The following is a 12,561-nucleotide window of genomic DNA, read 5'->3' as shown; positions in this document are numbered from 1 at the left end:
AAGAGCCCTGCTCCTGCTGACTGAACTCTCCTATCTGTTCTTGAGCTTGCTTTGCCAGCTGCTGTTTGGCCAGGGGTCCCTCACAGGGCATGCAAGGTCGTCCTCCCTCACTGCAGACTCTGACACTACGGAGGTGGTTTGTGTGTGTCCCAATTTGCTAGTCTCTTATTTTGGTAAAGCCCCAAAGTCCCAAATACCCTCACAGTCTTATTTCTTCCTTGAAAAGCAGAGCAGTCAGGTTCCTGATTTCTTTGTATGTTTATCTACGCATGTACTACAGAAAACTTGGAAACTAATTTAACAACAGCAACAAAAAGAAAGACCTCAATTCAGGGCTGAGCACTGCTCACATTTTGGTATCTATTCCTCCCGTCTTTTCTCTGCACACATATGGCACTTCCTCAAGTCTCCAGTTGCCAGAAGCATCATCTCATTAATAACAGCTTTTCAGGGAGACAGGGAGGGGGGAACTACATTATTCATATTGACTATAAGAGACATTTTTATTTCAGAAATAGTAAGTGGTGAAAAAAAGTATAGTACCTAGGAAATACTGTGTATATGACATTAAAATTTTTTAAGTGGGATGATATTGGAACCTGATTTTTTCAGTTAACATATTAGGAACATATTTCCATGCCATTGCATAGTCTTCTACAGTATATATTCCTTGAGGACATTCTTCTACAAAATGAAAATAGCTTTTCTTTTTCTGAATATAAAGACAGTACATATTCATGTAGCAAATTCATGCAATGCACAAAGGTATAAAGAAGAAATACAAGTCAGCCAAAATCCCATTACCTAGCGGCAACCACTGTTAACATTTTTGTGGATATTTTCTGAGCTATTTCTGTGAATGTAGATGCATATGTAAAATACATAATTTTATATAAAGGAATATCACTATAAAGGGAGCTTTAACATGCTTTTATTTTTCACTTAGCAGTAGGTCACAGAGATTTCTCCAAGTCAGTAAATCATTTCATAATTTTTAAAATTGGCATCATATTTCATAATACAGATGTAGCAAAGTTTATTCACCTAATCTTCTACTGGTAAACATTTAGGTTACTTCCAGTTGTTCACCATTATATGTAACATCTTTGTACAGTTAGCTCCTTGAAATACATTCCTAGAAGTACCATTCCTGAACCAGAATATATATTTTCAATCAAATATATATGGCAAATTACCCCTCAGAGGCTGTTCTTCTATGCTCCCATTAGCAGTGTGTAAGACTTCCCCTCACTCTTGCCTAAACTAGGTATTATCTTTCCAAATTCTTTGTCGCAGTCTGTTTTCAACTAATGGCAAGGGTGAAAACCTAAGGGTGCCATCATAAGTCATTGTGAAAGAATAGTCTTTTAAACAAAAGGTGCTGGGATTCTTATATATCCACATGCAGAAGAATGAATTTGAACCTTTGTCTCGTACCGTATACAAAAATCAACTCAAAACAGATCATAGACTTTGTAATACCAGAGCTAAACCCACTGTAAGACTCAGAGAAAACCTAGAAGTAAATCTTCATGACCTTGGAGTAGGCAAAGCTTTCTTATATATGACACCAAAAGCACAACAAACCAAAGAAAAAAGAAATTGGACTTAATCAAAATTTAAAAGTTTTGCGCTTCAAATGACACCATCAAGAAAGTAAAAAGACAATGCACGGAATGAGAGAAAATATTTGAATTATATATCTAATAAGGAACTTGGTATCCAGACTAGATAAAGAACTATTAGAACTCAACAACAGAAAGACAAATAACTCAATTAAAAATGGGCAAAGAATTTGAATAGACATTTCTCCAAAGAAGATAGATGAATGACCAATAAGCACTAAAAGGAGCTTAACATCGTTAGGCATTCAGGAAAATGAAAATCGAAACTTCAGTGAGATACCACTTGACACCCACTACAATGGCTATACTTAAAATGATGGCGAATAAGTGTTGGGAGAATGTGGAAAAATTGGAACCCTTGTGCATTGCTAATAGGAATGTAAAATGATGCAACTGTTTTGGAAAACAGCTTGGCAGTTTCTCAAAGTTAAACATAGAGCCAGCAATTTCACTGCTAGGTATATACCCAAGAGAATGAAAATATATGTCCATGTAAAATTTGTCCATGAATGTTTATTTTAGCATTATTCATAATTGTCATACATTGGAAACAACCCAAATCTCCATAAACTGATGAATAGATAAATAAAATGTGGTATATCTGTACAATGGGATTTTTTTTAACTCATAAAAAGGAATGAGGTACTGATATGTGTTACAACATGGATGAACCTTAAAAATATGCTAGCTAAAGTCAGACAAGAAGACCACATTTTATATGATATCATTTATGTGAAATGTCCAGAGATAGGCAAATCCAAAGAGAAAGCAAATTAGTGGTTTCCAGAGCTTGCAGGATGGGGAGAATTGGAAGTAACTTCTAGTGGATATGGAGTTTCTTTTGGGGGTGATGAAAATATTCTAGAATTATATAGTGGTGATGCTTTGGTTGCCCAGCTTTATGAATATACTAAAACCCACTGAATTGTACACTTTAAAAAAGTTCAACATAGAGCTCCACTCCTAGGTATATACTCAAAAGAATTGAAAATGTAAATTCACACAAGGACTTGTACAGGAATGTTCATAGCAACATTATTCACAATAGCCCCAAAGTGGAAAAAACCCAAATGTCCATCAATTGATAAATGCTTAAACAAACTGTGGTATATACATGTGGTAGGCAGAATAATGACTTCCCAAACATGTCCACAGTCCTAATCTCTGAACTTGTGAATGTATTACCTTACATGGCAAAAGGGACTGGGCAGGTGTGATTAAGGATCTCGAGATGAGATTATCCTGGATTACCCATATAGGCCAAAGCAATCACAAAGGTCCTTAAAAATTGAAGAGGGAAGCATAAAAGAAGGAACAGAGAGATTTGACTATAAAAGAGTTCATCAGAGTAACAGGACCTGAGGAGGGCCTGACCTACCGATGCTGCCTTTGAACACAGAGGAAAGGAGCAAAAAACCAAGGAATGTGGATGGCCTCTAGAAACTGAAAAAAGGAAGGAAATGGGTTCTCCTTTGGAGCCTCCAAAAATGAATGCAGCTCTGTCAACACCCTGATTTTAGCCCAGGAATACCTGTCTTGGATTTGTCATATAGAACTATAAGATAATAAATTTGTGTTGTTTTAAGCTGCTAAATTTGTGGCAATTTATTATGGCAACAAGTAGGAAACTAATACAGCCATACAATGAAATATTATTTGACCATAAGAAGGAATGAAGTACTGATGTAGGCTGCAACATGAATGCAACTTGAAAATATTATGCTAAGTGAAAGAACATCAAAGGCCACGTAGTGTATGATTCCATTTATATGGAATGTCTAAAACAGGCAAATCCATAGTGACAAAAAGTAAATTGGTGGTTGTCAAGGGCTGGGAGTAACAGAGAGTGACTAAAATGAGTATGGAGTTTCTTTTTGGGGTAACAGGAACGCTCTGGAATTTGATAGTGATGATGTTTGCACAGCTCTGTGAATATACTGAAAACTACTGAATTGTACATTTTAGAAGTGAACTTTATAGTGTATGAATTATATCTCAATAAAACTGTAAAAATTTTTTATCACTTAGGTAAGCTGACCATGATATCCCATTCTTTAATTTGTACTTGTGTATATGACTAATGGGGCTGAATATTTTTTTCAGGTATTTATAAGCTATTTGTATTTCTTTATAAGTTACCTGTTCATGTCCTGTTGGTATTATAAAATTATTTATTAATACGTGCCCTGTGTGTATTAAGAATATTAACCCTTAGTCTGACATACATGTTCAAATTATTTTTTCCCCATTTGTTGTTTGTTTTTAAAGTTTCATTTATGTATGTATACACACATACACACACGCACACACACACTGGGAAAGGTGATGAAGAAAAAATTTTTATTTTTATTTAGGATAAAACTAATCTTTATGGTTATTGCCATGTCATGCTTAGAAAGGCCTTCCCCAGACCAAGATTATATCACTATTTATATTTTCCTCTGATACTTCTGGTTTCATTTTTTTTGGTGAAATCTTTAATCTGTGTAGACTAATGTTTTAATGTAAGGCTTGAGGTAAAGGTCTAATTTTCTTTATTTTTAATGGCCAAAACCATGTATTAAATAACCTTCTTTCCCCCAATGAACATGAAATATAATCTTTATCACATACTAAATTCTTACATATTCTTTAGTATATTTCTGGACCTCCTTCTCTTTTCACTTATTTTTCTGTCTATACCCTCACCAGTACCCCTCTGGGACAGGTTAGCAAATGGAGAGCCAGTGGAAAAATGGCAGAAGACCAGAAGTTTATTCTCTGGAGAAATAGGCTCAAAGTGGTGCTGGACTTGGGGACGCCAAGCCCAAATAAAAGTGAATTTCCCTCCACTAGCCATGGAGAGGTGGAGAACGTATATTTCAGAATGCACAGTGCCCCTACTAGTCCTTCGTGGGACCCTTACACATGGATTTTTTTCAGTAAATATGAACTACAGTCCTATACAAAACAAGGTTCATTGAATCTGTGGATGTACATTGGCGGATGCAGGAGAGCCGACTATAAAGCTATATGTGGGTTTTCAACTGCAGGGAGGATCAGCAACCCTAACCCCTGTGTTGTTCAAGGGTCAACTGTACCATCAGTCAAGATGTAGAATGATACCAGAAGGATTTCTGGTAAGTCTCGATGGATTTAACTCATATTTATCTCCATACCCTACCAAACCCTTAAAAGGATTTAAAGATCAAGTTGAGGAAATTTTCCCAGAAAGTAGAACAAAAAGATAAAGAAATATACTAAAGGAAAAATAAAATCAAAGGATCAGTCCAGGAGGTCCAATATCTGACTTACCAGAGTTCAAGAGAGAAAAGATAAAATAGAGGCAATTAAGTGGAAGCCTACATTCCAAATGGTGAGCTACCCCTCCAACTCCCCTTCCTCCACTTAGTTTCAGAACGCTAATAGCTAACCTCCAAAGGCAGGAGATTGGAGGATTCTCTTTTGAGGAAAGTGACTTCTTTAAGAGTGAACATCTAAGATAACCAAATTTGTTTTTATTTTAGTTATAATTTCCTTTTTTTTTGTCTTTATAATTATTCATTTTTCATAGCATCCTATTTTTATTTCATTGGTGTAATATCTTCTCTAATCTTTAAGGAGATAAAGTTTTATTCTGATATACCAATTGTCTCTATTGTCCCCAAGTTCCTTTTTACTAACTCAGATTTCTAGCTCTTGTGTTAGAGTCTGTTAACCTAAAACAATAAAACAGCCAGTTATTTTACCAGCAAATGAGTTATTTGGGAGCAGGAAAGAATTGCAACTCGACAGGCAATTGTGGTGAACCACAGGTAAGTCCAGTAAAGCAAAAGAAAAGAGACTCTATTATAGAGGAGAAGGGAAATTGGGAGGAGCTGTTATAAACAAAGAGTCCATTGGAGGAAACGGGGAATTTGAAGTATAGTGGCCTTTCATTGGCTGAGTTGTGACAGTCTCTCATTGGCTGAGCTGTTGCCAGACAAGAAGAAATCTTTCTTCCTCCCAAGGTAGTTAAGTAGTGTCACTTCTGCCAGAGATGGAAGGCATGTCTCTTCCTGTTGGCATCTATATTGATGTTGAGTGGTACGTACATGAGAACTCTCCCTCTGGCCCCCCACCTCCATTTTAATGAGGTTTCCCTTTGTTAATTTTCAAAAGTCTTTCCTGAGTATGTGATCATCTTTGAATATCTGTTCATATTATGAGAGAGGGGCTAAAAAGTTGACTGGAAACTCTGATGTACTGGTAGGTCTTACAGACTAGTGGGTATTACACCATGGTGATCAGGGAGCAAGCTGGCATTTCCACTGAGAGATTTCCCCCCCACCCCCAAAAGTCAAAAGTCAGTATTTTCAGTACATGTAGCTATAAAGGATGAAATGATCAAGCAATAATACAGCACAATTCCTTTGGATTTCCAGATTGAAATGGCCCACCAAGGCATATTATGATGAAAATCAGAAAACCAGAGATCCTAAAAGTCATAAGAGAAAAAAAGTCATAATGAAAGGATAAAAAATCCTAATGACATGAGACATCTCAATAGAACACAGGGAACTAGAAGACAGTGGAGCAGTTGATGGCTTCTGAGGAAAGGGATCCTCCTCTTAGAACTTAACAAGCAGCCAAACTGTCAGTCAAGAGAGAGAGTAGAATAAAAATATTTTCAGACATTTAAGATCTCAAAATGTTAGCCCTCCATGCACCCTTTCTCAGAAAGCTATTAGAAACTACCCTCCCTTGAGGGCAGCTGTAGCAGGCTACCAACCAACCCGAGGGCAACCCAGTACAGATGGAACAGAGGACAGAGGGCTCCAGGGGGGATGCTGGAAAAGAAAAATGAAGAGTACCTCCTGTGTAACCACATTGAGGAGACTTCACAGCTCTGATAGAGAAATGAAAACAACAAGAAAAGAGGTCTTTCGTAACTCCAGGAAAAACAAAAAGTTGTACAAGAAATATAATTACAGCATGTTATGTGGCTCATCTGTAAATACTATGTAGTCCTATTAACATAAATAACCGATATTGAAAGGCAAGGGTTGGGGGGAGTCAAAGCTGTGTGGTGTCAGGGTCCAAATTCTTAGTTTTCTTAGTAGGAAGTCAATAGTTAATGTTCAAAAAACATCACACATAATATAACCACATTATTTATATAAAAGGTGGCAAACACCAGCGCCAACAGCTAAAAGAATGGAAATTGCTGTCTCTGGAGAAGGGGGAGTGAAGTGGGAGGGGCGAGGCAGGAGAATGCTGTTTTGGTAACAAGTTCTGTCTTAGTCCTATTTTGCATTTGAGACTCTGTCCTTGATTTACTCTGAAACAAAATTTAAATTAAAAAGCATGCACGCTGGCAGAGGGTGTGGATACCGGGAAAGGTGTTCTGCCTGCCTCAGTGATCTGCTCTGGAAGGGCTGGGTGTCCCCAGAGCACTGAGGACAGATGGTGTGGGAGGGGCCGAGGGCCTTGCAACCTTTTCTGAGGCAGTCTGCTCATGGAATGAAAGTGGGCTTGATAGGAGCTCAAAATTGGGTCAGATTTTCTCCATCCAGCTGCAACATGCACTTTAGAAGAGTAGAGATGTTGCCAAGACTCTAGTACAACATGTAGATCAGATTTCGTACAGTTTTGGGAGATTCCTAATTTCCCTGCTTCTTTAGATGTGTTTTAGAGAGAAGCTGAGAGAGGGCAGGGGGCTACTAGGAAGCCACTATTTTTCATTGGACATCCAGTCTCCTTTTGTTACAAGAGACTGAGCAGGCTGGCCTCCCTCTCACTCTCTCTTTTTCTCCTCTGTCTCTTAAATTGAGGAATAATTAGGGTAAAATGCACAGATGTTGAGTATGCTGAGTTTTGACAAGAGTGTACACCTTGTGTAACTAACACCCCAATCAAGACAGAAGCCCTGCTATCACATCCTCCCGTATCCCTTCCAGTGCCCCATCAGAGGCAACCCTTGTAAACTATACCCCCAACAGACAATTTTGCCTGTTCTTGAACATCATATGAATGATATCATACCACTTGTACTCTCGTGTATCTGACTCCTTTCCCTCAACATATTTGTGAGATTCATCTGGGTTGTATCAGATGCACCAGTAACTGTTTCTTTTTATTGATGAGTAGTATTCCAGTGTATGAATACATCGCAATGTATTTATCCATTTTCTGAACAAGTCTCTCCTTTTCTCATGACCAGCCTTGTTTCTGAGCTGGAGCAAGTCTTCTTTGCGTGACCCTCTTTACTAACACACTAACGAGGTTGTTTCCACTGCATAGAGTTGAAAGATTAAAAACTAGGCTTTTTAAAGGACGAGCATAATTTACACACATGTTATAAAGGGAAATTGGATGTAATACATGCTCATTTAGGTTAAAGCTATTTGTGCACCAGGAGACCAATTAAAAGCCTGTGACAATAACCCATGTATGAGGTACAGACAGGATAAACATTCCACAGGAAAACTTGACAGGGCTTTGTGACAGGTTAAATGTATGGGATGAAGGAACAGGATGAAACAAGTCCTATTTCAAGGTGGATATCTGCCTGTTGTGTCCCTCTTCTCTTTACAGCTTGGGCCAGTCAGTCCCTCTGCAGGCTCTGTCCTGTTAGGAAATTTAAGGAGCCCTGGTTCAGTGGCTCAGCTTGTCTTCCAGGGCCACTTGTACCTTTCATTCTGTGCCTAGTAGCTAAGCCCTTACCACACACCACAGAGTTATTAAAAGGGTAGTAACATTGTGAAAGAACACTGAGTTTCAGCTTGGTTAATTTTTCATTCTTTTGTTCACTGAGGCTCCCTAAGTCTTGGTTTCCTCATAGGTGAAATGAGGGTGAATAAATATCCTACCCTACTCGGTCATTTTGAGAATCAGAGGAATTGACTTCAAATTTCTCATAATAGTTTATGAGAAACTAATAAGAGAAATCACCTGTAGGAGGGGATAAGAGGAAAAGGAGAAGTGGGAATGACACTCTCAGTGCTTACTTTTTTGGGGGGACCATGTGAGCATATTACCTTAAAAAAAACCCCTCTAAACAGATTCAAATAATCTCTCTCTATAAATGGTTAGGCATTCTGGAGTGCTGAAAAGGACAGAGCCTGGCTACCTACTATCTGTGAGGTCCATTAGCCCGTAAGTCCTGTCACTCTGGGATAGCTGGATGATAGGCGGTTATTTCAGCTGAATGACGATAAATGGGCTGCTTGGGTTGCAGCAACAAGAACTCTGCTCTGAGAGTGCCGAGATCTGGGTCCTGGTCCTCACTTTACCCTGTAATTCTGGTGGGTTCCTTCTCTTCTCTGTCTTCTCCCACTGAATGAAAGCAAGACTGCATGATCTTTGAGATGCTTCCAGCTCTGACATGCTAGAATATAATGCTAATTTCTAAGCAACAAAGGGTATCATAATGTGAAATCTGTAAAGGATTTGCTGGTGACATTTTTGTATCTAAGACAAGAACAGGGCAAAGAATCACATGATTTTCTTGTCACCTATTATTTCTTTGATACTGAAGTATCTGGAAGTGACGAGTCAAGTGGAGTGCTTTCCAGGAAAAGGAAGTTGAGCTGTGTTTCAGTGGAACCACTGGTGCAATCCCAGTGTTCTTTGCTATTGATATTAGGCGGAGGTTGTATCAGTGATGTTTTATGAATACATGGCACTTTATATGGATATCAATAAATAGGAACTCAAAGATCATATAGTTCAAATTCTAACAAGACTCAAACAATGGGCTTCAGTGCCAAGGAACTCACCACCTCCTGAGGTGCTTCATTCCATTTTTATATTGCTCACATCATTAGGAAACTGTTGGAGAGCTTGACTTCATGATAACTGTTAATCACAGCTTTGCGCTCTGGAACTACAAACCACGCCTGCGTTCTCTCTGGCCAAGTTTGCAAATTGCTAAAATGCTGGCCAGTATTGTGTTGCCGGTGGATGCAGCAGGTATTCCAGGTACTTGTATCCATCCCAGAAAGAATTCAGAGACAAGACATAGTGGTTAAAAAAAGTAAAGCGAGGATTTATTAAAGGATGATGGATAGTACACTCTCAAGGGGAGAGCCTGCAGGCTCAGGTGAGCGGCTGCCCTGTGTTTCTTTGGAAAGTTAGTTACATAGGGTGTAAAAATGAATGGGCGGAATATCGATTGAGGAAGGAAGGACTTGGGGTCATATTTCCTGATTATCATCCCAACTCCACCTTCCCAAAGGGAGAAGGGATTTTTATCCTTGTTTAGTCTGGATCGAAAGTGTCATGGCGTCAGTGCCTGATGGGTACTTCTGATCTGCAAGGCTAATTTTATTGAAATGAAGGCACAAGGAGCAAAAGGTTACATTCGGACACTGGAAATTCCTGCCTTTTCTCACCTTTCTTTTTTGGTCTCCAGGCCAAAAGGTGTGGCCCCTTATCAGCCCAAAGGTTCCTCCTTTTCTTTCTCTGCCCCAGGACCCCTAGTGCTTACATGATGTATGTTTTCCTTCATTTGGCTTGTGCCCCTCCTTTCTGCCCAATTCCTGCCATTTGGTCTGTGTCCCCCTTTCTCTGCTCATATCTAGCTACCTGCCTGCTCAAACAATTGGACCATGTCTTGTTGGCTCTTCATAGTATTTAAAAATATCTCAATTAGTTTCTGATATTAAAACATCATAAGGATTTTTGTTTTTGTTTTTGTTTTTCTACATGAACTGTTTCTGGCTTTTCTTAAAAGATCAAAATATGATTCTTCCCTTTTTCATTAACAATTCAAAGTTTTGTTCCAGTCCCTATTCTCCCTGGCTCAGCCTAGGTGGTTTGGGAGAGGCCGATCTCACCCATGGTTCTAGAACAGCGCTTGCAAACTAGTCCTAATTCATCAGCATAGTCCTATTTTTTGTCACCTTTATTGATTCAAAGACAAGCACTATCTTAAGACTGGGTTCCTTGGAAACAGAATGCAAGATGGAGAGTTGCATGAAAAGGGTTTACTGAGGTGTGTTCTCGGGATATGTACCTCTGGGGACGTGAAGGCTGGGTGGGCATGGAGAACTGACCAGCAAAGTAGGTGCAATGTAGTTACAACCAAAGCCTCAGCTTATCCTAGCCAGAACTCGAGAATGGGGATGGTCCTTCAGAGTTGTCCCAAACCAAAGTAAAGGAGCCAGGCTTTTGTATTCCTACATCAGTCAGTCACTGGCCGGGGGCTGCACCCTGGGATGGGGTGTAAAAGCTTGGGGGAAGTGGCTTCCTGAGGGTGAGGAGCAAGAATATTCCCAGCAGCTGAGGAATGGATGTGTCCTCCCAGAAGAGGGGACCTGGGCAGAACCCCATGGTGTCCACTAGAGGCACAAGATCCAATCCAGCTTAACAGAGGCTTGCTAGGAGTCCCGAGAGAGAGGCTTCCAGAAGTGACTTTTATCTGTCTGGATATGGGTGAGGAGCTCTGGGACTTGCCCATCTCACATCAAGGTCAGCTTTTCGTTTTTGTTTTTGTTTTGTTTTAAATGGATGTAGTGGGGAATTGAACCCAGGACCTCCTGCATGCTAAGCACTCGCCCTACTGCTGAGCTGTGCCCTGCCCCCAATCAAGTTCAGCTGTAATGACATTGGTGTTCTGCTAAATCAAACCAACCCTGAAGCTTGAATTACCCTGGACTTCTAGTGTGAGCTTCATTGATAAGTCAGTTTTCCAGTCGTATTTTAGTTACTTACAAGTGAACATACTTTGACACATTGGCCAACATGAGGCGGCATTCCCTGGCAATAACCTACTTAGTAGCAGCTGCCTCCCTTTTAGGTGGGTCACTTGGTTTCCAGTTTACTAGTGCCCACTTACTTGGCTTTTAGAGAAGGTACCAGAGAGCAAAACCCTAATCTTCCAATAACAGAGGTCAACAGATCATGTCTAAAGTGTAAAAACCAAGAAGTAGAACAGATCATGTGTTTATAAAATGGAGGTAAACATCAGAAGAAACAGCTAAAACTGCTAGCAATCGTTGCCTCTGGGGAGCTCTCTCTGGGTGGGACGGGACAAAAGACTGCAGCTGGTTTTTGTGGGAAGCCTTGAAGTGCTCTTTGATTTGAAACTCCGTATATCCTCTGATGATAATGCATGCCCTGGGGCACCTTGCACTGCTCTGGGACTCTCCCATCTCCTAATTCTCTTGCCTTCCTCTGGCCTTTTTTTTGGGGGTAGGGGGTTTCCTAAGTGCTGGTTGAATAATTTTCTCTCTTAATTATCTTATACACTCTCTCTGCTTCTTGGAGACCTCCTTCCCTACACCTGATCTCTCTTATTAAGCTTCAGCTCCATATTTCTTCCAGGGATCACCTTGGAGCTCCCATGCCCTATCTCCAACTTGCATGAAGAGATAACCAAGATCTCTCCCAGCTCTAACACTCTATGAGGTCCCGAAATATATGGAAACATTTAACAAATCCTGAGAATGGATCTCTTTCATTTACTTAATATTATTGGCCATTTTAAAAAATATTATTGGCCATTTTAGTAAACAGTAAATAGGCCTTTACTAAGCAGCAACCACGTGCCAAATTTGACACCAGGTGCCATCACATGGTTTTGCTATCCCACAGTTTTGCTGTCAAAATCTCTTCATACCCTAAAGTTTTGCTCCCTCAGCTTAACTATCTATAAAATGTATATAAGGTTATAAGAATTAAATGAGTCAATGTTTGTAAAGCCTTTAAAAAAGTACTTTAAGTTGTTAATTAGCAAATATTTGGAGAGCTGTGTAGTGTGTGTGTTTGTGTGTTTTGCGTGTGTGTGGAGAGGGGTGTATGTACTGGAATAATAAGTAATAATTATAGGATAATAATAAGGAATAATAATTAGGAAATAATAAGAATATACTCCTGCTCTTAAGAGTCACCTTTTAAGAGAGAGAGACACATTAATAAAAGTAATGTATTATAACTGTGATACAAAGTGACAAGAAATTATATCAGGAATACT

The 12,561-nt window shown here is 39.4% G+C and overlaps 1 protein-coding gene across 2 annotated transcripts in view; it reads left to right on the top strand.

The window, feature by feature from the left end:
* The window catches only part of HEMGN (hemogen), a 46,230-nt gene that overhangs the window by 6,717 nt on the left and 26,952 nt on the right, over positions 1–12,561 (top strand). The window lies entirely within an intron of this gene.

The sequence above is a fragment of the Camelus ferus genome, chromosome 4 (assembly GCF_009834535.1).
Source record: "Camelus ferus isolate YT-003-E chromosome 4, BCGSAC_Cfer_1.0, whole genome shotgun sequence".
NCBI classification, from domain to species: Eukaryota; Metazoa; Chordata; class Mammalia; order Artiodactyla; family Camelidae; genus Camelus; species Camelus ferus.
Note: the sequence above shows the minus strand (reverse complement) of the source record. Positions and strands in the feature narration are given on the sequence as shown.